Consider the following 27149-nt stretch of genomic DNA (forward strand, 5'->3'; position numbering starts at 1 on the left):
TAAAAGTTCAGGAAATGTTTTCCCAATCCAAGCAGATTATGCTGGTAGCTGAAAAGCTGAAGAATAGCCCATCATTAAGATATTTTTTTTTCCTTTTTCATGCCTTCTCTAGCCAAGAGATAGCATGCCCCTGAGGGGCCTCACTTCAGACTCTCTGACGAAAGCTGAGCAGCCTTCTGAGCCACAAGATGAGATAAAGTTGCAGCTATGAACAGCAGGGCAGAAGCTCTGGCATTTTTCCCTCCCACAAACCTTCATTAAAGGTCAAGCAAACTACTTAGGCCTGCTATTACAGGGATGAAAGAAGAACAGTTTTGCGATATAGATAATGTATGCAAATAAATAAATAAAACATGATGGACAATAGACTCTCCTTGATTCCAGCTAGGAAAACACAAAGGAACAACTTTCATTTCAGACTCTGTTTCTGGAATGTTTTTCAACCTTTAACCTCAAAACATCAATTCTAGGAAAGGAAGGTTTGTTACAGATTGCCTGAGATTGGTGCTCATACAGGCACAGCAGTAAATTCATTCACCTCCCATTTTCCCCCTCCATCATTCCCAGGAATATTATTAGGTAGTAGTGTTGGAAGATCTGTCAGTAGTGTTCATCGTGCTCCTAGGAGTTTGACTGAGAGAGCTTGTAATGTGTCTCAAGACGTATCTGAAAAATAAATAAATAAATAGATATAGATAGATAGATCAGATAGATAGATAGATAGACAGATAGAGAAACCCCAGACCTAGGTTTTGCAAACATTACTGCTAAAACAGAAAAATGAAATTAGAAAAGACTTATAACCTGATACGCAGACAGGTTTTAAAACAGTTTATGTCATCTTCTGAACTGAAGCATCATTACTAGGAATTTGTAGGGCAAAGAGATTGCTTCTTAAAATATCCACACGGTTCCATATGTGAAGCTATAAAGATTAAATTAAGATATAGCAAGCAAACCATACTAACTCACACATTTTCTGATTTAAAATAAATATTAAAGTTTTTTTTCCTCCACCAAGAGAAAGCTACAATATAGCCAAGAGAAGACAGAAACTGCTACCTATTTTCCAAGACCCTCCTGAACTACAGGACCATTCACTATATTTTTTTTTAATTAGAAAGATACACTAAAGCACAAGGAGGCCTGTCTTAATAATTGCTCCTCTTTGAGGCAGAGATGATAAGACAATTTGACAGAGCGGGCAGATACTTCAATATTCCTCCAGTCCAATCAGTTTGTTTACAACACAGGCACAATGGCAAACAAAAAGACCCACCTGGCTGTAAGTTATCTTCTGCCTACAATGAATATCAGAAAATGCTAGGAAGTTACTTCCAGCTCCCCAGGAACAACATTTGCAGTGTCTGTGCTCTTGTCTCTCCACGTGATCTCAGAGGCAGGTTTCCTACCCAGGAATTTCACTTAAGCAGAAATTAAGCACTTTGGTCTACACTGTCCAGAAAAGTACCCATAAAGCAGTACACACAGAGCAACTCTAGCACACAAGCACAGCCTGTGAGTCCACAGACACAAAGTAAATGAGACATAACCTGAATGCCCATTGCCCAGTCTTCTGTACATATCCAGTGTTACGGTAAGACCTGTACAGTATGACAGGAGCTACACAGACACTACATACACATGCACAGTTTCCATTTAGGAAGTCCCAGGACAAATGTGGGTTGCACTAGATTTCCTTAAAGGCAGTCCCAGTCTTCCATAACTTTTCTTACCGTACATGATCCAATACATAATGCCTCTAAATCCATTTTACTAACATTACTATTACCATTACACACTACCCCACATGCAGCGTATGTATTTGACTACCAGAAACATCAGGAAGATCTGCTCTCATGTCTCAGATGACTGCTGCACTACATCTCTCCATATAGTCAAGGAGACAACACAGGGCCAAGTACCTGACAGACTGAGAAAAGTAGTAAGTTAAATTGGCCATGACTCAATTTAAAAAACATTAGAGAGACATTTACAGGTTAGAGCTAAAATATATTCCAAAGGCTATAAGGCCTGTTGGCTGAAGATATGAATCTACCAGCTGTTAGCTGAAGTTTTAAGTTGAAAAAAAAAAAAAAAAAACTACCTTGCTTGGTCAGACAGACACAGCCTTTGCAGTGAGAACTCAGAACCAGACCAGCACTCACAGAAAACTCTTTTTTAGTTTCTAACCCTGATGCAGATTTGGAAGTAGCTCAGAACCCTAGACCCCTTCATCCTTTCCTGCAGGACAACTGGGCTAACAGTGCACCCCATTCATAATTCTGGCATTTTTACCCGAGCAATTACTCATTACTGTATAGGATTGTTAACATTAGCTTAAGAAACTGATTTTAGGTTGCAGGCTTTTGCATAACCTTGTTTATTTGCTCAGATTCCTCTTTTCCTGAAAAAAAAAAAAAAAAAGGATCTCCAGAAAAACCATCTGTATCCAAATCTCTCCTCTTTGTTTTCTCTAGATGGTAGATACTCATGTTTTCTACTGTCTTCCTTTCACTTAGAGCAGACTGCAGGTCAGCCTTAGCTTCTACACTTCACACCAGTCCCTCCTTCCCACTCACAGCTATTAGCATCCTTCTGCACCACATACATAGAAACACTTCAAAAACGAGTTTGGATACCCACAGAGAAGTAAAAATATAAAATGTTGCCAGTGGTTGCCATTACCTTCAGAGTACTAATTTCAAAAGAGGCACAAGCTCCACAGAAGCCCGTTCTGTTCTGTGGAGAAATGCTAGCTGCTCTGATATGAACCACACTGTCCTGTGTTAAGAGTCACCATATGTAAACAGTTAAACCACATTCATAGGCTTGGGTATTGAGGTACTGCCCCTTTCAGCCAAGTCTTTTTTGCCACAAACTCTGGCTGTACAAAGACCACACGGGAAGTTAGTGAGATTTCTCACTGACCTGAGGATATGCCTCATAAGGTCTTTTGCAAAATCCAGATCTCTTATGTCAGTTTACACTTACTCCTGAGTGTGGGAGTCCATCTTCCATAATCCAACTCATTAAATGACATTTTAACCTATCCAAAAATCCAAAGTGTTCTTTTCAGTAGGAAATACTTTACAAGGTCCACATCCTGCCATCAACCCAGGCACTGATCTCCCACTTGAAAACAGTAGAGAGGTCTGTATAAAATATCACTGGCAGGATACGAGTAATCACTGATCTTTTTCTGGCTAGCAGTAGGAGTAGAAATATTGCTGTTTTTCTCATATTTAGCAGTTATTTGGTCTGAATTCATTATTTACCTGTATGTTATTACGGGTATTTGAAAAGGCTTGTTTTCTTCCAATCCCTGAAGGGGAAGAGATTCATGCCAAATCTACCCACACATAATTATATATTTCTACAGTAGAACTATTAAAAAAAAGTCCCTTTCTTCAATGCTAAGATGTAGAAAAACTCTCCTCGCCAAATCCAGGATTCACTATATAAATAAATAATTAAATACACAAACAAAAAAAATAATACGAAATAAAACAAATTAATATTTCTGATACCTTCTGCTGTATAAAATGTTGCCGTATCAAAATTCTGTATTCATTTATGAATTATAATTACAACAGGAAAGACTATAGTATTGTCTCCTTAGGCCTGAGCCTCTTGTAACAAATGAACAGTGATAGAAGTACTGACAGGAAAACATATAAGGTTAGCAAGGCTTTTACGTGGTTATATTATAAAGGCACTCTTACGTTATCCATGCCAACTGTTTATTGGTTTGTATGAAATCAGTTTACAAAAGCACTTGAAGAGGCCTAAAGTGAAGAGTTCAACATCTAATTAAAGCATGTGATGTTCATTTTTCAGAAACATTCAAATACCACTTACAGGTAGTAAGAGTAAAAGAGCAGCAAAAGGCAAGATCTCCCAAATTCTAATTCCAAGTCTACAGCACCAAATTAGGGTATGATTTAAATTATGGAGTATACTTAATCTCACTGCTTATAATGATCTTAACAGTGTTATAGGCTTGTACGGAGCTAGAGGCATGGAGAAAAATTCTCCTGCTTCCTTTCTGAAAGTGTATGCTTAATTGAAAATATCGTCTTTAATTTTTAAATAGTTCTAAACCTCAGAATTGCAGTAAACTCTTGAAATTATGTCTTCAGTACAGAAAAGGAAAATTAAAGGCATCCATGTGTGGGTTTTTTTGTTTGTTTTGTTTTGCTTTGTCTTTTTTTTTTTCCTAGGGGAAAGTAGAGGAGGAAATAGTTGACAGATGTTTGAAGGGCTGAAGTTAACAGTGCAGAATATATATTCAGGTCTCTCCAAGTGCAAAATAATCCTTATGAAAGCAGGATACAAAAAGGATACAGAAGAAGATACAAGAAAAAGAGAAAAGGTGGTAATTGAAGGAAATCTTACTCCTTTACTGAGGAGAAACAGTGGTTTCCTCTGTTCTGCTTTTCCTTGCTTTCTTGTAGAACATGGTATGCTAGCACAGGTAGTTGTTATACTGTGGGGGAAGAACACATCATTGGTAGAAGGAAAAGCACATCCTCTGACAAGACATGCTGCCCTGAAGTTGGCACCAAATCATTAGGCAAACCAAGATGAGACAAGCAGTGTAGCTGATGCAAACGGATTGGTTATAAAATAATAATTCCTTTCCAGATTCAAAATACCCAGCAGTGCATTAAAAATAGATGTAAAGGTATAAAACAGCCAAGAGAAGCAACTTCCTGCTGCATAAAGACTCTTACTTGAGCAAAAGTAACTAAAATACAAAAGGCCCTAGCTCTCTTAGCATACTTACCTTCTTGAAAAGGGTATGTCAGCACCAGAAAGATTACTGTATTTTTTCTTTTATTTTCTGTTTTGTTTTGTTTTGTTTTGAATCATTTCTAAATACCCAAGGGAAATACTTGGAACCATGTACTTTCCGTGGAGGAAAGTAAAATGGTGCAGGGCAGCTATAACAGCAAGGCACAGAAGAAATGAAAGTCAAAAAAAGACCCTTGTTTGCTGCATCACATGTATATGGCAGGTTTCTATAATAATGTCTGGGGGAAATGGAGAGAAAGAGACAGAAGTGCTTACATTAAATCACAGTTTTGTGTTTCATATTAGAGACCAAATACTAAATTCATATGCCTTTCTACATTCCTTATCCTTGTATGGTGGACTAATTGCTTTTCAGCAAATTTTTCAGCACTGCTGGTCAGTGAATTGAATTGGCTGACATAAGTTAGGAAGAAGCTGAACTGCACAGTTGGAAACAGGGGATGAGAGGCAGACATATCTTTTCAGACAGTCCCATCTGATTGAAATGCTACTTAATCTCTCTCAGTGCAAAATCAATTGGATTGGCAGGGACCAACCTCCTAAACTGCTCAAGCTGCAATTACAAGAGTGTATCTTTGTATTTCCTATGCAACCTGAGGGGACTTGAATAACTTCACAATAAGTCATTAAATTAACACCTGGGGCAAGAAAATCCAGGCAGTTTGGACTTCTCTCACCTTGCAGTATTGCCAAAAGAGACACTTTCTTAATAGCCATCTGTAAACCAGACAGAACAAACAGTAAAAAGAAACAGCACTCTGAAGTACCTCACAGGTGTATTGTACTGAGGTTGCAACTTGCACAACTTAGGAAACAAGTATGTTAGTTAATAATATCTATACCATCTACCAAAGTGTCTTGTTCCTGTAGAAGAGCTAGCAGAAGAACTTGTCTACAGTATTGCAGCCATTGCCACTCTGCCAGTTTACACAAAATGCCCAATTTTTACAAGATGTGGAAAAGACCTCATTTTTCTCCTCTCCCTGTTGTGACAGTGAATATTGGGAAGTAGAAAGATTGTTCTGAATTCACACAAAAGTCACAGAACTGGTGGCTGAGCAGGCTGAAGTGGCATAAAGATAAATGTACTGTACCTTGCACAGCTGGTGCACAGAATAATTTGAGTGTGACTATATAGGCATGCACAACTAATGTGTTACATATGGTTTATGGCTTTTGTCTGGCCTCTAAAGCTTAGCATAATATTGTCGTTTCCCTTTTACTGAAGGAGATACTGCAAGTCTCACAGATTTGAGATAAGAGCCATGTTCTGGTTATTAATTTTCCAGGCTCCCTTCCCAAAACTCTCATGGTTTGCAAGAAAGAACTTTGACCCAAACACCTCTGGCTCAATTCTGAGCCTTACAGAACTACCACTCCCCTGAAAACAATCTGCAAAACTATGACCACCTTCATTTGTCCCTTAGGGACAGGATAATCCCAGACTGCTATGCAAACTCCCAGGTTTTGCTTTGGTGTTTTGAATTAACTAATTTTCAAATCCAAGTCCAAACTGACTTTTCAGTTGATTAAATCTTGCAATGTTAAAAATCAATCAATCAACCAATCATACAAACAAAAAATATAGAACAACAACAACAAAGAAGAAACACAACAACATGGTTTCCCTGGTTTATTTTGGAAAAAGATACTGAAGTTGCTGTTGGTATAAAACAGCATCAACACAACATATTCAAGCTATAAGTTATATTTTTAAAAGAGTCTTTACAGTTACTTGCAGTAAATAAACCAGTTAGATAAAACAAGAACTGCCACAGACTCTTTGATCTGACAAAAAATATCCTTTATCTCTTACAAGTTGTTCTGGAGCACCAGGCATAAAGAAGCTTACTTTATTTCTGATTTGTGTTCAATGATGGATTGGCTTCAACATGTGGAAAGTTTTGAGACACCCCTACTTTCCCTGAGCTAATTCCCCCACAACTAAACTTTGTTTTTTTTTCTTTTGTATGGATTCACCAGTGCCTAGGGCAATTATTTGATCAATTTAAGCCAACATCAGGAGTGGAAAAAGTGGTTCCATCTTTCTCTTGTACTATAAACATGCCATCACACAATGAAAATCGTTTGGATTTTATTTATTTATTTGTTTGTTTGTTTATCATTCTGGAGGGCTTTTGAAAACAAGAAAGAGTCGCCCCACCTCTAGATTAAATATATAAAAGAAAAAGAACCAAAGATAAATAGATTTAAACTAAACCTGATTTAAACAGATGACAATCAACATGAAATACAGCCAATTTTTTGTTTCCTTAAAAAAAGTATTTGGAGTATGTGAAAATAGCAGGCATGTGAGATTAAAGATAAACCTGCATAGTCAGACACATTAGGCTGAAGGCTATTTTCCAATTCTAAGAAAAATATATGTAAGTGGTTAAAATATACTTACCAGGGCATTACATGTAAATAATCACAAGTAGCATATGATCTAAAGTGCCATGATTGGATTTGTCCAAGATGTAAAGGACAGAGAATTAGTGGGAAGCCATACTGTCACAGAGACCCAATGAAGAGACTTGCCCCCTCCAGCAGATCAGTAATAGGCTTGTTTGTGAGAATTTGTGTGGATTGTCATCTGTACTGAATCTAGTAGATACACTTAAAAAAATCCCATGCAACATGGTTGTCACTCTGGTACCTTTCACTTTACAGAGAGGGAGAATAATATTTTTAATATCTTTATTCTCATAACCTAACATTTCTGTACACGATATGTGCCATTATCCTGTTTTCTCTGGAAATTATCAGACTTAATAACATGAAATGGTACTGGGTACATATTCATTAATAATCAGAAAGAAATGCTTTCCACTAGAAGACTGAAAATTAAGGATTTTTTTCTTACTTCTGGCAGGCAACAGATAGGAAAAAACTTAACTAAGCCAATGCAAAAATATCAAGTTGTTGTTATCAGAATAATAAAAATGTCATGGAAACATGTCCTTTATTGATCTGTGATGAGGATTTTTTATTTTTATATTTTATTTTATTATTTTTTTTACTTTGGAAATTACAGTGTCAGGTAAGAGACTCCACATGGGTCCATGAATTTCTCCTTCTTCATCTGCTATGACTTTTTCCCTTTGTTACATGTCATAACTTATAGAAAGTCCTTCAACACAACTTGGAAAATGTATTGCCTGAAACCGTCAAAGTTCATGGTGGTTCGTAAATAAGGACTTGGTTTGGGCTTTAATCCATGTGTCAATCAGTTTTATTGGCCTAAGCACAGAATTTAATTGAATTCACTCTCAGGGCCTTTCTACTCACAGCTCTGCAAATTCTTTCATCCATTATTTTGTATTCATGTATTGTGTATTTGCAAAGTGTTGAAATAAGTTACCTTTATTTATAGCAACCAACCTTCAAAACTGCAATGGAAACTTGTTACTATTTTTAAGGTTCTAAAAATAACACCACAAAAGTACACAAGTACAATAGCTACTGATACTGTGATTTCATGATGGCAAAATTTAGGTCAGATGTTTCTCTTTCTAATCTCACCATTTTGATCAAGCTCTCCACAAGCAAGTTTGATTAACAAGTTAGAAACACACAGTCGCTGTACCTGTCTTCATCTGTGACCCAACATTCCTCCCACTGAGTGGATTCTGTTAACGGGAGAATATATTTACACCGTGTATACCACACAGAAGAGCTCACTTGGCCCATAATCCAACTCCCAAGCAGATGTGGTCATTTTAGCCCAATGTCAGCCCTAAGTTTATAAAATCACTGTGATAGATAGTACATTAACTCATGATCAGTGCCACTCTAGTACGGTTATAGATTTTATTTTCCTCAGCATTGTGCAGGACTAAGCTTGCCTCTTTCTCAGTGCTACTTGGTGCAACAGCATGGCTTTGGGCAAACATTGCAAATTTGACAAAAATGCAGATTTTGTAAAATCAAAACCTCAAAATTAATGAGATTTTTCCATTGTCTTTGGTAGAATTCAGGTTTCACCCACTGTAACTGTGGGGTGGAAGAAGGGCTTATCTAGACACTGAACACAAAAGCAATGGAAAGGGACTTTATATAGCAGACAATGTCAGCTACTCACTGACACAGGATAGAAGCTCACAACTAGCAATATTATTGGTTTCATTAACATGGACCATTACTATGGAAAACTTTGACAAGGCATATGTCAACTCTGAAACTAATTTTTCTGGTCTGTAAAATGGACTCCTTTTTAGATGTTTTAAGATCTATTCATAAAGACTGCTACATAAGGAGATGATGCTTTAGTAAGTATCATATTGCTTACTAATTACTTTGCATGTACATGCATATATGCACATAAATAAAATGTGCAATTATGACCATTGTTAAAGTTGAGTACTATTACAAGAACATTTAGAAAAATAATCATTTTGAAACCTTTATATTTACGTGGCAATTTCCTTTGCTTTCTGACAAAGGAATGGTTGGCATTTTTTCCAGTGTTAACATATAAATAGGTTAGTCATGATGTTCCACACATCATGAAAGTAATAATTTCTTTACCCTGAATAAAATAAAGTTTTTTTTTCTTTAATTGTTCTAGAGATTCTGAAATTTAGTGTCATAATCTACAATAAAATTGCAAAGCCTAATTTTGGGCTTCGATACATTAAATACATTAAATACACTTCAATACATTAAAGTTGCTGCTGCATTCAGCCACAGTGGACTCCTGAGAACATTACTGTCTTCAGAATACGTAAGTATACACGACATTATGGCATGCATCATAACTACACAACAATAAATAACTTAAATTATGACACACTTAAAATATTTCTAACTAAACCATTTTTAGTGGAATGTCAACATTCTACCAATAGTTGCAGCCTATTAAGAAATGTCTCATTTTTCACTGCATCTCTAAATTTTTCATTTTGAAATGGTATACCATTTCACACAGGCAATGTGTAACATTTATGGAGTGGGTTAAAATTCACATAAGAGAACAGAGGATATAAAAAAGCTTTTAAATGTAGAAGTTTCTAATGGATCCAATGAGTTCATCTCCCAGTCTGTACTCCTGTCTGGGGTTGCTCCAACCCACGCACAGCACCTTGCACTTGTACTTGTTGAACCTCATGAAGTTCACATGGGCCCACTTCTCCAGCCTGTCCAGGTCCCTTTGGATGGCATCTCTTCCTTCTTTGGTATCAACAACACCACTCAGCTTGGTGTCATCTGCAAACTTGCTGAGGGTGCTTGTAGTCAGGTTCACAGACAAGACATCCTATGTGTATACTACAAGAGCAAAGGAAAGAAAACACAAAGGAGATGGTGCAGCAGCATGTTCATTTTAATTGGCTATCTTGTTCCTGGTCTGTGTTGAAATATTAAAAATAAGTATTATATACATAGCTTTGGAGATAGTTAAGACTGTGAAGGTATCTACTGCAAAGATTATTAAAATATGAAGGGTAAAAGGAAGTTTGGAGTTAGGTATCACAATAAAGCTGTTTGCTTGGGAAACAAAAGGGAAAGCATCATCAAGGGTTATGTGACCATTCTGTAGTTATCTATGATCATTCTCAAACGTTATTGTCAAATGCATTTTCAGTTCCTTTCTTCCTCTCCTCCTCATCCTCACCAGAAAGCTTTGTAAGGACTTATTGGTCTTCAAGGAAGAGTCTTCAAGAGTTTTAAATGGGTACTTAATAATCAGTAAGTCACTTTTACCCAAAGGACAGTCAGATAGTACTGCTCTGTTTCGTGACTGCTCAACTATTTTCAGGATTCTTTATTATCCATCAACTGTCCAGATTGACTATAGAAAAAAAAAAATAGTTTCAAAGTACAACCATTTCTTGGCCACAAAAACAGCCTGTAACTATCAAGCAGTTAAAACCAGCCAAAAACTTACCAATATATTGAATACCCAAAAACTCTTTTCAGAGTTGTGGGAATTCTTTGATCAAATCGCATATTCCTGGCATATGGTGCCAGGCTTAAGTCTGCAGTACAACTTCTATTTCAAGAAAACTGCCACTGAATGTACATGATAAAGGGCATTAAAAATAAAAATAAAAATGTGGGAAGAAAACTTATTTGAGTTGGTATGATGTTACAAGGATATACAGCCTTGTACAGGCACTTCATACTGAAGTAATGCAGTGTTGTCGAATGTCCTACTGTATATTTTTAACAGATTTTAGGTTAGTCCAGTAAGTGGAATTTAAGTTTCTATATACTATTTCCCCAGCTACTTATTATTGCCTTCAAGATTTCAAGAAATAAACAAGTAGTCTGGCACATTAGAAATATTTATATGATGTTTTAGGTTGTTATGAACTAAAAAGCCCTTTTTCTCAGCAGTCACTGCAGTTTTAATCGAGGGATATCCTAGGAACTGTGCTCAATGGAACATATCAGTTGCCTACCTAGTAACCAGTACCTACTTGTGGATACAGCCAAATTGGGAATAAGGCCACATGTATAGTACTATGCAGAAGGCAGAACTGAGCTGGGTGTGATCAGCTGGAGTATCTCACAGGCACATGGACACAGGTTTGTTCTGTTGACAATTAGTCTGGAGTTAAAGTTCACACAGGCCCTTCACCTTGAACTCATAAAAGATGGCCATCCTGGACAATGAACTCCTTTTTCCAGTGTCAATACTGCCATTGCACAAATGTCTGGGCTTTTGTCAGGGGTCAGTCAGATAGTGCCACAGCATCCCACATTCAGGTGGTAGCAGGTGGAAGGTCACAGATCTCAATGGCTTAATGTGATCTCACTGATGTTAATGGTTCATTTTGGGACATGAACAATGGAGAAAATTTTATTAGGTGTATTATACTTCATAAGAAGTTAGGTTTTGATCATGAAAACATATCTTATGGTTGAAGCTAACTGAAAAAGCCAATAACAATCAACAATCTTTCAAAGCAGTAATACTGATCCAAAATAACTAAGCTCGATATTTCTGGATATAACTAATGGACTAACTCCACCAAAGTACCAAGCTGAATAAAAGGGTTAGACTCACTGAAATACTGATATATAGGTCTGTCTCTAAGCATCCAAATAATTAGAGAAAAAAAAATACACAGGCAGGGGATATTTTAATTCAGTTTTGATATTACCCATATGATGACATCATTAACTTAATCTATCATAATTTAAAGTCATAAAATAATTGAGGCTGAGAAGGACCTCAGGAGGCTTTCTTGTCCAGCCTCCTTCTCCAAGGAAGGCTAAACTCAAAGTTACATCAGGCAGCTCAGAACCTTGTCAAGTTTTGTAAATTCTTCAGCAATGGTAATTCCACAGCTTCTCAGGGCAATCCATTCCAGCACTTGAGCATTTTCATTACGACATTAGGGAATTCGTCCACAGCACCCCACCCCCCCAACCCCATACCTAGTACACATTAAAGAATACCTTTAAAACTATCTTTTTTTTTTTTTCCTTTCAGTGGTTGCTGGTTCATCCGTCTCAAAGACAGCAGCCCAAATGGCAAACCTCTGTAAGTAACCAACCCATCAGGGCAACACAGGAAGGATTACTGACAATCGATTGCATAAAAAATGCAACTGGCATGTTAGTAGGAAGTCCCACTCTTCATCTTTCTGACACTATTTTTTCTTGATCAAAAGTTCACACTTAGAAATTCAGTTCACTATTTGAGTGCCTACCATGCATGCATAATGACTCTTCTTCGGTCTTTCCACGAGGTGAGTGGATTATTCAAATCCTTTCTGTTTCAGTTTCTTCTGTGATGTGATGTGCTGTGCCTTGCCTTGCAGGAACATCAGCTAGCTGTTTTTCCCATCTTTCAGAGGACCACCAAGTAGACTTCTTTATGCTTTCTCCTCAGTCTGGGAGATGTCGGGAAGCCCAGAGGGTTTCTGTTTCATCCTCCTTTCCTCAGGGCTCATAGAATAAGTAAGAGCAATAATGACAAAGACAACTGTCAAGGATCTGCCCACTTCACTGTTGTTCAAACCAACACTGACTCAAGGTTGCATAAAGCACGTTCAAAGCAGTATCTTATTCAATTCAGATGGACCTAAGATTTAATGGAAACATTTAACACAGTTCTAATTACCAGTCTCCTGCCTACATCCTCTATTCAGCTGAATCAAAATAAATCTGCTGTACTGTAATACTTGGCAGCATCTTTGTTTTGCAACAATTTCCTTTTGGTTCCAATGATGTTCTTTAAGTGAAAACCAACATTGTTGACCATTCAGTACTTCCAGAATGCATAATTAATTCATATTTCCCAAGATTAAAAAGGTAAAGCCGCAGGAAGGAATAAAATGTAATAATGAATCTGAAAAGTTCAGTTTCAGCACAGCTTAAATTGAAATTAAATGGTATGTTTACTCTGATTTCAGAATCTGAAATTCTGATTTCAATAGCACACCTTTAGTGTCTCAAGAACTGAGTTTGAGAACAAACCCTAACGAAAAAGGACCAAAAAAAAAAAAAAGAGAGAGAGAAAGAGAGAGATGCATGCATGTTTGAGAGAGAGAGAGAGAGAGAGAAGGAAATTGTGTTCCTTGCTTGAAACAAAGTACTTCATACAAAAACTAGTTGATTAGGTCAGACTTAGGAAATTATATAGATCAGTTGATCTGGGAACTTTTTTTGGCATAAATACATAAGCATTTCAGGTGACTTAGTAAGTCTGGATTCAGTATCACTCCTTGTAAGTTCAAATTCCTAAAATTTCCTTCAGGTCTTCAGTCTACATGATGAGGACCTCAATATGATGTTTCTTCAATAAATACTCCAAAATGCTGTAATGCACATGTTGGGACTCAGGTCTCAGCTCGGATACACAGGTTTTCACATCACTGTCTTTTCTGAATAAAAAGTTTCAAATAGAAGCTACCTCAATGGAGCACAGCTAGATATCACCTTCAAAAGTTTCATGGTAAACCTGTGAGCAAGTTAGTACAGTCACAGTTAGTTGGGGCTATGAAACTAATGGGGTACTGCAGAGAAAATGAATCCCAGACAAGGAACACTGCAGGTCATTCTGCTCTGGTATAAAGACAAATCTTATCGTCCCCAGTTGGGAAATACAAAGGATATATAAACTCTGCCTTAGATAAGACGATTTTTCATATAAGAGAACTTAACTAATTCATCCCTTCTAGAACAATTGAGATAAGCTTCTACACAGGTAGTACCCGAGAGATACCCTTTCCTTCATGAAGTTTTCTGTAGAGAAAAACTCACCCTATTCTCCTTTATCAGAGTTTACTGTTGTCTTAAAAATTTATTTTACAGTTGTTTTACAGGAACAAGCAAGATCATAAAAGAGTGAACACCATTGCTGACATTTTTGTTGAAGCATGCTTCAGAACAGAGAGGGGATCATTCCAGGTTATTTTGTACATAACAAAAAAATATGGAAAAATAAAAAGATTCTCTTGGTTATGCAAGACTCTTGTCTTGATTCTTGGCCAGGTCTGGATCATAATCTGTATTATTTCAAAATATCATGCTGGAAATTACACTGGAATATTACTAAACAAATAGCTTTACTGATAGTCTGCAACTTCCCTGATTCTGCGTGCAACATTCTCCATAGCACTGGAGACTAGATTTGATTAGTGAAAATGTTTGTGAATATATTTTTGAAAATCCTGAATGGAAAAATGGCATAACGGTAACCAGCAAAAAATAAAATAAAATATTTTAAATTGATTTTTTTTTATTATTTTTTTTTTAGCTAGTTCAATGATATTTTATGGAAAGACTCTTCAAATCCTGAAAGGTCCTTTTTTTCTGTTTTCTGCTGAGAAATTCAGTATACAGTAACTTGGTGGTTAAAGCACAAAGTGTAAAGACTCAGATTCAAGTTTCAGTTCTGCCAAATTCTCTCTCCAGTGTGTTCATTAAGTATTGTTGGGTGTTTTGCATTGCTGTAGAACTAAAAATAAACATTTCAAAGTCTCTGTTTTTCATAAAACAGAATCCTTATTTCCTTCCTGGGCTTAAAATTAATTTTCTTACCTTTTGTCAAACTCAATACAGACAGATATCTGAGAGTTTCATTCTGAACCAACCCGCCTTTCACTACAATATCAGGTCAGAAGAATGCCTCGTGCAGCTTGCAAACTCATTCTTGTAAAGGAATTAGCTCCACTACCTGGCTGAAGTCACTACACAGCCACAATTGTGGTAGACAACTGCATGTTAATCTGCAATGACAGGAAATGTCAAGTGTTTGCCACATAAAACCCAGTAAACCACCTATAATGAGAAAATGCCTTGTATTGGGACCACCTCAAAGTATAATCTTGGAAGTTCAAAGCCTTACCTAATCTTTAATACAAATCCACCCAGTATTCAGCATTGCTCTAACACCGCTGTCCACAGGCTCCAGCAAGACAAAGTTTTTCACTCCAATCAAGACAAATTTTGGTAGAGAGTTCTTTTGGCATATATCCTAAATTTGTCTAAAGTGAATGAAAAATATAAACTACATGTTGTACTATCTCTTTTGAACATTGACTCTTTAAACTAAGAATACTGATAGAAAGGTGAGGGTTTTTTTCCCCTCTGCTTTTGTTCCAGGATTTCAAAAGTGAGCAACTTCCACTTACCATCAGCCAGGCAAACATTACTTGACCATCAGTAGGGTCAGTGTCACCAAAACACCAGTATTTTCTTGTGAGGAACCTTTGTCTTCCTTTTCAGAGTGTACATTTTTACCTGATTACTTCCTCATGATCAACTGCAGTCAAGTTAGTTGAAAACAGTACGAATATCCTAGAAATGAATCATAATTCAGAGGAAATAAAGAAAAAACAAACAAACATCCAACTGGCAATAAACTTGTTTCTTGCCTTGTTTTTTCTCAGTCTCAGAAGACGGAAGCGTTGTAACACAAATACTTATTATTAGTTTCTTCAGGTGTACAAAGCCTAATAACAATTTAATCTAAACCATATTTACTGTGCAAAGTGCCTTACATGAGTGCAACAGTGTGGGTAAGAACTATATTCCCTCTTTTAGATCAAAATTTAGTTTTTCAAAACACAGTTGTCTGATGCAAAGTCTTGACATAACTAGATAACCACTTGAGTTTGCAGATGCTTCTGACCAGCAGTTTTACAGAAATTCAGAGAGGTATAGGAAGAACAAAAAGACTAGGTAAATGTATGCACAGCTAAACAAAATCATATAACTATAGCATTACATTTGGAGATAAAAAAACTCACCACTTTAACCATCAGAAACAGGGAGGGGGGAAGATGCATCTGGGGATAAATATAGACAGAGGCTCTGATAGATACGCTCACATACATTCTGTTTTCACATGGAGATGTCTTTATTTCTACATGACTCCGTGCTCATTTGAAAGGTATGTTCAAGGTCATAACAGTTATCTATAGCTTCTTGTGGCAAACACTAACAAGTGTTTCCCTCAGCTGCACCCTATAATAACATTTTCAGCCAAGGTTTCACTATAGAGATCAGTTCAGGTGTCACATGGTCCTTGTATAAGGTTTTTTCAAGTTTGAACATTTGTATAAAGAGACAGCTAGATTGCCAGAAAGTTGCCAGAACCTACCCTCAAGTAAGGAACTCAAAGATAACTTAGTTTTGTGCAAACAAAATTTGCAAAGAGTGTTGAAGCTATGTGGCACCATGATGTCAAACAGCAAACTTTCATAAGTGTAAAGATGATTCCTGATAGCATGTAATATCATACTTGGACATTTGTCAGGAGCCAGCTTGAGCTGACATTGGTCAAAAGTCCACATCCTCAGTGGGTAGTATGCTTTATGCTTTAATGTGACTCTTGAACAAATGAATCCACGTATTCTTATGTATATAAGAACACATAATCAAATACGGGGCACTTTAAAGATGGTAATATAGTATATAATTGACCCATCTTGGTTAAAGCTGCAGATTTAATAATGAGCATCAGCCCAGGGTTAGCAACACCTGATGCAGTATATTTGCCCTGAATATCCACAAGTCTTAGAAGAGAGCAGAGCAGAAGCTCCAGCTAGGCTTCTGGACAAAGAGCAATGCTAGATAAATAGTTTTGATTATGCCCATGAACAGTGACTCCAGTGTGCACAGGACACCAGAGGTTCAATCTACACCAGCGGTGCAAATGCACCTTACATACACAGGTGAACTCACACAAACCCCATGCTCTCTGGACTCTGCTGAAGTACAGCAAATAAGTCTGAAGCTTTCAACAGCTTTTACTGCACATTCAGCAAAGCTGGTATTTTCCTAAAGCATCAGTCTCTGTGTATGAACAACACTCATCTGGATCTCCAACACAGAAATTCAGCAGCTATAGACAGTGCACCTGCAACATATAAGATGGTCTTGGCTGTGCAGCATCATTTTTTGCTATGGATAAGGACAGTATGTGCCTCAGAATAAATATGCACTTAATACTTTCGATAAAGTCAGCACACTAGGCTCACTTCCAAATGAGCTGTTTAAAACACAGAATATTGATTCATGAACTGAGAACTATTTGGACTCAAATACATCTGATCATTTTATGTTTGTAATGACATGTCTTAAGCCTACAAAGATCTTCTAACATTACTGAATGTGCAGTCCAGAATGTAGCTGTGCAACAAAATTTGATTTAAAAAATAAATAGATAAAATAAAGATGATGACAGACCTGCAGAGAAACAGAGGTTATTACAGTTTCTGGTCTGAAACTGAAAAAAATGTGTTCCAGAGAAAGGCATTCTGGCTGATGAGTCTGTGTACATTTCAAATCCAAGAACAGTACTGAAACTGGAGCTAAATCATAATAAAGATTTTATAAGAAAGTTAATTCTTATCACAGTTGAAGTGGACTTTGAAAAACATTAGAAAAAATAACAAGACTTCCATGCAAAGTTGTACTGCTTCTCATATTCCTTGCAAGCAAGAGTTACAGAAAATTAGATGACTGATTTGAAATTTAAGGGCTGACACTGCTTTACACATGAACAACATCCTAAGTTTCTTGAGAAGCTGAAGGCTGAAAAAATCATTTTTCAGGAGACAAATTTATTTACCTGAGAAAGGAGAAAGGAGTACATCTCCTACTATAGCTTGGAAGGTTCTGCAGATATTTGCTTATTTGGAGATGAGAACAGGCTTAAAACAAAATACATACAATGAGAAGAGAGATATTTTCTCTCTACTTACCACAATCATAAACTTACTTCTGTGAGTACTAGAGTAATGTGGAAGCCAGGGAATTTAGAAAAGCAGCATATTAACTACAAACAAAACAAAACAAAACAAAACAAAAAAAGCATTAACTCTAGTTGAAACAAGATGCTCGTACATCCATCCTTGAAATGTTTTCAAAATATCAGCTGTTCTGTGAGTTCCAACACACAATTTGAATGTCAAGCTAAATTTGTGCAAAAGTGTGGCATAAGGGACCCTCACAGTGATGTCTGCCTAAAGCTACAAAATATCTGAACTCATCATCTGATACTGGTTTCATTCAATTTTGCTTGCATTAATATTTTCTGTAGCTGTTAATGTGAAAGAAACTCAGCTGAAATTTTCAGTCTCAGGAGGAACACACAAGACTGTTCTTGTAAATTAGCTGCCTGCAAAATAGCTGAATTTGACACAGCAATAGGTTTGAGCCGCTGAGGGGACATGGTGACATTAGGGGAAAAAGAAAAAAAAAAGTCACCACAGTTTCTTCTCTTTTCTGTTCGAAGAAAGAAGCTTTATCTTTTCACTGTAGAAATATAGTTCATTTAAGGTCACTTGCTAGATAATATACCTTTTCCAACATTATATTTTATCTTATTTTCTCATTCTCAGTGTTGCTGTACATTAGCCCATAAAGTCAAATTCTCCATTGTCTCCATTGCAAGTTTTCAGCTTTATAAATCAATTGCTCTGCTACTACAAACAGCACGGCTGGATTTTCTACTCTTCTTAAAATAGGTTAGTGCAGTTATTTGATAGACATAAACTTCCAGTTAAGCTGGGTATTTTTTCCACCATTTGTTGAATTCTGCCATGTATTTCTGAGAGCTACCTTGTTTCTCCAGAATACCTGCTGAACTGTTAGATGTCTCAAGAGGCAAATAGCACAGGTAAGGAGAAAATTTTCTTACTAAAATATTTTCTCACCAATGATTAAAAAAAAAGCCTAATATACTTTATGATAGAAATAAAATCCTTCCTGCATTTGTGCTGTGTGTAGAACATTATTTAATTTAAAAGTAATTTAATTAACACTCACACTTTTAAAAATGTTTCACTCCATTCTCCCAGGAAAGACTTTTCATAGTACAGGTTTGACTCCATATATCCTGTTTCAACTGAAATTATTCGGCCTTAATCCATACCAGTCAAAACCATAAATTTGCACTACAGGATATGTATGAAAACTGAGAAATACAAAATGAACATTAAAATTTTAAGATTAAAAAAAAAAAAAAAGCAAAAAACTTAAAACCCTAAGATTTCAGAATAAGTGTCAGCTCTGAATATCTGAACTGAAAACCATATAAGCCTTTAAAGCCTCAAATATTCATCTGAATGTTTAATAGCTCACCCACTGAAGAGTCTTCTAAAATAAGACATAAAATTTGTCTTATTTTAACTGTTTAGTATTTTTCACATCAGTTTTATTTTGTTGATCTTAGAATTACTTACAGAGCAAGAAAGACATTTTCCATATAGGGATTTCAATCCCTTAAAGCAAAAGAACTAATTGCAATTCTGCATCACTCCCAGTTTTTACATATAACCAGGATTGGGTCCTGCCTTGGGGTCAGTGGGGCTCTTCCCCACAAACACTTTGCATTCTGTAGTGTAACCTTCTCCCTCCTCCTTGAACTAAGCCTGGACTGAACACACACAAGCATCCTGGCCCCGTGCTATTGAAACACGCTGTAAGAGCAAGGACCAAGTAGAACCAAGTCCCTGGCACTCGTGGAAGAGCTAACCAGGGGTTTCACTGCCAGTCTCACCAAGACAGGCATGTGGTCACTTTGACTATCCAAAAGAAGGGGCAAGTAAGAGTAAATTAAAAGATATTTTATCAAGTAACAGTCATTTTTTTTCTGTTTTGTGACATGTAACTAAACATATTCATTGCATTTGCTCAACAACCATACAGTTAGTGTTTTATACAATACTGTTTTCTTAAATCTCCCTTGCATTCCATGCATGATCACGCACACCTCTCTGCTACAGATTTTACTGCTGCTATCCGCACCAGCAAATATGCATTGGAGCCAGCACTCCACACAAGCTTAAGCACCCTCTATAATAATAACAAATAACTAGTCTTTAAATAAAGATGATTATACAGTGTTGTTTTTCTTTTCCTCATTTACATTAATGAAACCCAAGTTTATAAAAAATGGTTTTCTACAAAATATAGAATACAGCTGTAAATTATTAATCAGACTCTCAGTACAGTGATCCCATGTTATCACTGATCCACTGAGAAACAAAAGTTGCTCATATTCTTTGCTAGTATATTCTCTTGGGCTCCTCTAAACATTATGTATTCTTTTTCTCTGATCCTTGGTTGATCATGCTTCATCAGCTCTTTTGTACTAACAAAATCTGGCAAAGTAAGTGGTTTCCACCTTCCTACACTTAGCATGGAAAAATATTAGTCATCTAAACTTTGTTCTCAGCAAAGAAGGTTTTAACTGTATGGATACATGACCTTAATATTTTGATTCTGAAGTTATTGTGGCTCTTGAAAGCTTAACCTGAGAATTTTATGAAAGCTTCACTTGGAGGGTTTAAGAAATAATTTCCCCAAAAGACTAAGTTCTCTGCTTGAATTATAGCTTTTGGAGGCTCCATTAGACTTTTTCCTCATCCCAGCTAAAAGATGAAGTTGTTACACACTGTTGGAAATGTGTTCTCCAGACAAAGCTGGTACATAATGCTTGCAATAACCTTCCTTTCACAGCTGTAAGACTGGCAACTTTAACACATGTCGGATGCTAACAAAACACCCTATTTTGTAGTCCTCCTACTTACATCGCTCCTTGGCAAGTCTTGAGCTACAGAGGAAAGAAAGGACCCCTCTGCCTGTCAGAGAAAAGGGATGTGGCTCATGCTCTTGTAGCTGTCAGCAGAGTGTTCACATGATGCACTTCTCTGTATGTTGAAAAACAAGTTAAGCTACAGGCCTGACAAAGTCACCATCAAAATCTTGCCTTTGGTTTCTGAAACACAAGCCACCTCAAGACAAAAACTCATCCTGATCTGGATGCTAAGTATTTTGTTTACCCTCTTCTAAAATACCAGTTTGCCCTGTTAGGTTGGCTGCAGCAACTTATTTTGAAGGTGGCCGTGTTCTTCAACTGACCTTGTTATGCTACTCTTTGCCAGCTCTGTAGCCATAAATAAGTTGCAGCAACCCTGAATGTAAGTCAAGCTTCAAGTCTTCAGTGAGTAACTACACTTAAAACTTATAATTGACTAAACTGTTTCTCCTGTCTCTTTGCTTCAACTCACATTAAATTGATTGACTTTGTTTTTAACACAATTGGCTCCAGCAAGGTATCATCCTGTTACTGGTCATGACCTGGTACAGAGTTGACAGGGTACATGTAGCTAAACGTCTGCCTAGAGATTTGAACGAGGTGATAATTCAGCACACCATACACTGTGTTATGTGTTCTCTCTCAGCTGTACAGTATGTACACAAAGCAGAATTGGCGTCAGGTAGGGCTTGTGCTCCATGTGCCAAAGAGCTGCACAGCTGCATTTTCCCCAGCTTAATGCAATTTGTTTTTCCAGAACATCTTCCATATGGTTTAGCAATGAACTTATTCTAACTGCCCTGTTTCAGTTCATCAAGATCAGGCATTATAGCCATGGACCCAAAGTGTCTTTTCTTCCCTTTGGAGCAAGAACAGGCAATGCTCTGGGGCAGATGTGGAGAAACATCCCCAGTGTACAAATAGCTCTATGAAAAATAGCCAGCCCTGCTGCCGTTTGTGTTCACAGATCGCCTGATGGTGTTCTCGCCTGATGGTGTTCTCCCCTCGTATTTTGTATAGAGTTTATATTGCATCAGAGTTCCAGGAAGGACAGAGATGGACAGGAGGAGGAGGAGGAGGGAACTGGCAGGGAAGTGCCCATAATCTGATAACAAAAATAAATGGGGAGAAGAGCAGGGAGGATGGGACTAAGGGGAGGAAGGCTGCGACAATCAAGAGGAAAAATGAAACGTCAGTAATGAACTAGGTGTCAACTGAACCTGAAACTTTAATCCATAATACCCTTTCTATACAGGTGGGAAATTTGAACAAATAGATTGAAAATAAAGATCATAACTCCAAAGCTCAGGAGTTAACTGTCTCATCTTTCTCAAACAAACAACAGCTGACAAAAAAAAAAAAAGGAGCAAAAGTTAGGAGCAGAAGTTAGGAAGCTGGATGAAATTAGTATAAATATTATTTTGTTAATCAGTTTGAATGCCAGCATCAGGGTGCTGGCACAGGATCCAATAGAAATCTGATTGTTTGATTTCCTTTGCTGAAATTCCCATCTCAATAGATTTAAAAAATAAAAATAAAAACAGAAAATAGTTCAGTATAGCAGTGCAAATAAAATAATCAGAGGCAAGTACCATACAGCATTATTCCATAATTTCAATACAAAAGTCACACTGAATTTACACAGATTGTTATTTGCCAGAAAATATGTTTTAGGGGCAGGGCAGGGCAGGGCAGGGCAGGGCAGGGCAGGGCAGGGCAGGGCAGGGCAGGGCAGGGCAGGGCAGGGCAGGGCAGGGCAGGGCAGGGCAGGGCAGGGCAGGGCAGGGCAGGGCAGGGCAGGGCAGGGAAGGGAAGGGAAGGGAAGGGAAGGGAAGGGAAGGGAAGGGAAGGGAAGGGAAGGGAAGGGAAGGGAAGGGAAGGGAAGGGAAGGGAAGGGAAGGGAAGGGAAGGGAAGGGAAGGGAAGGGAAGGGAAGGGAAGGGAAGGGAAGGGAAGGGAAGGGAAGGGAAGGGAAGGGAAGGGAAGGGAAGGGAAGGGAAGGGAAGGGAAGGGAAGGGAAGGGAAGGGAAGGGAAGGGAAGGGAAGGGAAGGGAAGGGAAGGGAAGGGAAGGGAAGGGAAGGGAAGGGAAGGGAAGGGAAGGGAAGGGAAGGGAAGGGAGAACAACTCAGTCTCTCTAATCTCTCTTTTTCCTTTTTTATGAAATGTATATTTTTTTTTGTTTATAGAATAAAAATAATGCTTTTATTATTATTATTTTCGTGAGAAAGAACAGGGGAACCTCACTATAGATTTTCTAAACCCCAAATAAAATGTTTGTCTAAAATGGACAGTAAGAGGTGGTAGTGATGGAAAAAGGGTCAGCTGTGTGCACCCCCAAAGGTCCTCAGCTATTCAAACATGTGAGTTGAGCAGCTAAAATACATCACACCTATGAGAGGTGGGAAAGGAAACATTTAGGTGAATGCAAGACTATCTCTTGGCCAAATGGACCAATGGAAATTATAGGAATTAAAGCTAGAAAATTGCAGTGAGGCAGGAGAGGAGATTGCTGTGCAGAGCTTTTAACACCTTGAGCCCTAGCTCTAAGGTAGGACAGACAGGACTAAGAAATTCCTCATACTTGAAAGACCACTAAGATTATTTTAAACAAGAATAAAGACCATGTTTTAAAAATATACAGAAGGCATATTGCTCAAAAATAAATAAATAAGAAAAGAAAAGACACTGACAATTGACAAGCTGACAATGGTAACACTCTAGTTTTGTTCTGCAGGATGTTACTGCTCTATAAAATAATAACCATGCTATCAGTTAAAAAAAAAGGGGGGGGGGGGGACATTGGGAACCACCCATACTACCCATGATGATCCAGGACTTATTAAAAGGACTTGAAGGACTTTTCTGACCTACTTGTCAGTATGGAAATGGAGGAACTGTCTACAAAGTCACTCCAGAAACATGAGCTCTTGACTATTGCAGGAGGAAATGAATAAATATGCATCAATCCAGCTATGCCCCATAGGGTTTCCCAAGTTCCCTGCCCCTGCTCATTTCCTGACCTCATCCCAGTTCCCTATCACAGTGAGAAATAGTTGCTACAGTTGCTCACCATGTCCACTACCTACAAGAAGGAAACCTGGGCATGCAAGCTGGAAGGAAACTACAGGGCACAGTGGCTAAGTTTCTGAAGCTTGAACATAGCCCAAGAGTCACAGAATAGGAAATGAGTCACCGTGTTCATTTCTTGTAAGGAAAAGAAGAACCAAGGAGGAAAGGAGAGAAAACACATTTAAACAACCTTTCTCCCTTCACCCACACTGGTACCACCAAAATAATCCATAGATGGAAAGTAGTGCTTGTAAGGAAACAAGGCAGTCATCGGATTTTGGTAAGACTTCAAAAACGTGGAGAAACTTTTTTACTGTTGGAAAGTCTGCTGATAATAGTTCTCCTATGGAGGCCCCAAGATAGATCATCTTCAACATATTTTGTCCATTTGGGAAAATTGGCTTCCATTACTGCTAGCACACAATGGTCTGTACAACATGCCGTTAAAGTCTATTGCACTAGGTTGTTAGCTAACTTTTACAATCAAAATATTCAAAAGGTATACTGACACAAGAAGTTTCCCGTTATCCTCTCTCATCAGCTCTCTCCTCCTCTTCCTTCCCTGTACTATGCTCACACAGAGATAACAGGATCATAGAAAGGCTGAGGTGGGAAGGGACCTTTGGCAGTCATGTCATCCAATCCCCCTGCTCAAGCAGAGCTACCTAGTCCACCACCCAGGACAATGTTCAGATCATTTTTGAAGATCTTCAAGTATGGTGACATCATAACGTCTCTGGGCAGCCCATGCCACTGCTCACACAGCCACACGGTAAAGAAATGCTTCCTGATGTTCTCTGGGGTGCCAAATCAAAGAGGCAATTGGTATGTGTTTGGACTGTATGAGATATACTTGACCCATATTAGACGCATATCCATTTCAGGTCCTTTAGAGGAAATTAATCAACTTTAATCACACAATAGATTCAGGTCTGATTTAAAGGAAAAGTGTTTTTGTTTTGTTTTATTCTTTAAATTAAATTCTGCAATTAATATCATTTTTTTTTTGATGTCAGCTGTCCCTCAGCACACTGAAACAAAACAGGCTGTATTCATTTAGTAAGAAAGACTCTTCTATAACTCACCAAATAAAAATTATAAATAAGCATGTTGTGATGAATTGCATCAATAAGTCATTTAGCTGACTTAGGAAGCAAGTATTCCAATAATTCATTTAGAAATCTGTGAACCTCCTTTGAATAAATTGCTGTTTTTATTACACTCAGAACAGACAAGGAAATCTCATTTTCACATACAGTGAGATTAATTTTCCCTTCAAAAACTTTTTATTCCCTGAAAGGTTAAATCACTGCCCCAGCACCTTCCTCCAGCTCAATGATTTAAAGTGACTGCATTATTAATAACAAGCTATAGCTGTTTTGATATGCTATTGAGGTATGTAATTAAGTTTGTACCTGATTTTGCACTAAAAGCATAACTAAAGGCCCACTTAGATTTTTACTGTGAAATGCAGTCTTGCCATTTGGCATCATGCCGTTAATTACAGAGTAATTTTACAGATACAGTAAAGCTCTTGCAACAGAAACCATTTTTAAGTGTTCCCTTTTAAAAGTTTTGTCAGTTTTGTTGCCAGTATCAAGGTTCATTAGGAAACCTCGGCTTTCCCAACAGAATTCCAGCTTCTTGCACGTACTTTTACACCTCAGACACAAGCCACTCTGCGACATTTAAAATTTCATCCATTCACTTCTTTTGGTGTCACAGATAATGAAAGAAGGGGAGATGAAACTATCAGGTTTCCCAATCTTCAAGCCTTCTGTTGCATCTTGCATCTCTCATGCTCTCTTTAACTTGTATCACCACAAAAAAAAAAAAAGACCAAAAAATAAAAAATAAAAAAATAAACAGTAGCTATAATATTTTGCCTACAAGTCCTACTCAGTTGTTCACCACCCTGTTACATATTCAGTGGTTTGCTTTCCCTTCATCCATGGTCAGCATGTATAAACTACTGAAAACCAATCACTAGAAAAAAAAAAAAAAGAAGAAAAAAAAAAAAAACATAAGCAATTTTCCCCAATCCACCATCACTCTTATTAGTACACTGACTTTCAGACACAACTCCAGGTATACCTCAGATGGACTGTGTAAATACTTTTGGATCAGCTTTCATTCAGGAGACTAGAAACTGCCACTTTATCATTTAGTAAACTCAGGTGATATTTTCATAAGCCTACATGCATATTTTGTGTGCTTATATGCAAGCTAAAGAAACTGGCAATATGCATTGTACAGACTTGTACTTTAGACGAAAAAAAAAATGTACATAAGTGAAAGAAACTGTTTTTTCTTGATTGGCAAGGTATATGAACTGAAGTAGCCCTGGGTGTGAATGTTATTTTAACCAGTCATTTTCTTAATAACATTGTGTTGATAGAAAATACAGTCAAGCATCTCTAGTACTAATCGATACTTTTCAATTAGAAGACATCATTTTGAAACTTGCCATTGAAAGACTAAGACAAAAGAAATGTTGGTTGTACAACAAGAATCAATTCTCTGTAAGTTTCTATTTTTAATGGAGGTCAGGAAGGTCTCAGGCTTTAAAGGGATTGTTATATCAGGTCAAATGTTTTCTAACAAAACAGTTTCAGTATTTCACTTTATGAGGTTTTGTAGAATGTGTGTCTGCTTTCTGCTGAATGCTTATTCTTACCAAAAAATGAAAAATTTCCCCACCTAGTAAGTGTTATAAGATTGAACTACTTAAGTGAATCAGGCAAGATGTACAACAGGAAGAACACGTGGCATAGAAACTATACAGAGCTCAGCCCAGCTTTGCCCAGATGGAAGAAGGGGAGCACAGGTTATCTGAAAAGTAACTCCTAGGAGACATCAGAGCAGCCATGAAACATGTGGTCTGGCATATTTAAATTCAGTTTCTACTGAAAATAACCTATGTTGTTTCAATCAATTTCCAAATGGAAAGTTGGAATTTTGGGGGAGTTTCAACAAATGTCAAAATATTCCACAGTAAGAGAAAAAGGAAAACTGAAATAAAGTCATGTATGACCAATTGCAGTGCTGATCACTTGATGCTTTCAGAGATTAAACAGTTCCAGCAGATGAGACCTGCAAAAGAATTATATGCAAATTTACTTTATAAACCTATTATGATGACTGTAAATAATATTGATCAAGTTTTATTCAACACTAAACATAAAACAGTGACCTGGTGACCAACAGGATATCAATACTGCAGCCAGGCTACAGTTTTAATTCACTATTAACTTAC

General features: G+C 37.3%; 2 long non-coding RNA genes across 3 annotated transcripts in view; both read right to left on the minus strand.

Annotated features, from left to right (window-relative positions):
• LOC308187692 overlaps positions 1 to 2766 on the minus strand; it is a 53943-nt gene extending 51177 nt beyond the window's left edge. The window contains exon 1 of the long non-coding RNA XR_013944867.1: positions 2689 to 2766. This is a non-coding gene — a long non-coding RNA (uncharacterized lncRNA). The remainder of the gene's footprint in view (positions 1 to 2688) is intronic.
• A 3682-nt stretch (positions 2767 to 6448) lies between these two features.
• On the minus strand, positions 6449 to 18060 carry LOC308191808. Of its 2 annotated transcripts, none has more exons than XR_013948286.1 (3): positions 15408 to 18060; positions 12480 to 15260; positions 6449 to 10075 (listed from the first exon to the last, which is right to left on the minus strand). It is a non-coding gene; the product is annotated as an uncharacterized lncRNA (long non-coding RNA). The 2 variants fall into 2 exon arrangements; XR_013948287.1 differs by having other exon boundaries at positions 12480 to 15002; positions 15122 to 18060.
• Positions 18061 to 27149: the final 9089 nt, after the last annotated feature.

This window comes from Anser brachyrhynchus, assembly GCF_964034855.1.
Source record: "Anser brachyrhynchus genome assembly, chromosome: 1".
In the NCBI taxonomy this organism is placed as follows: Eukaryota; Metazoa; Chordata; class Aves; order Anseriformes; family Anatidae; genus Anser; species Anser brachyrhynchus.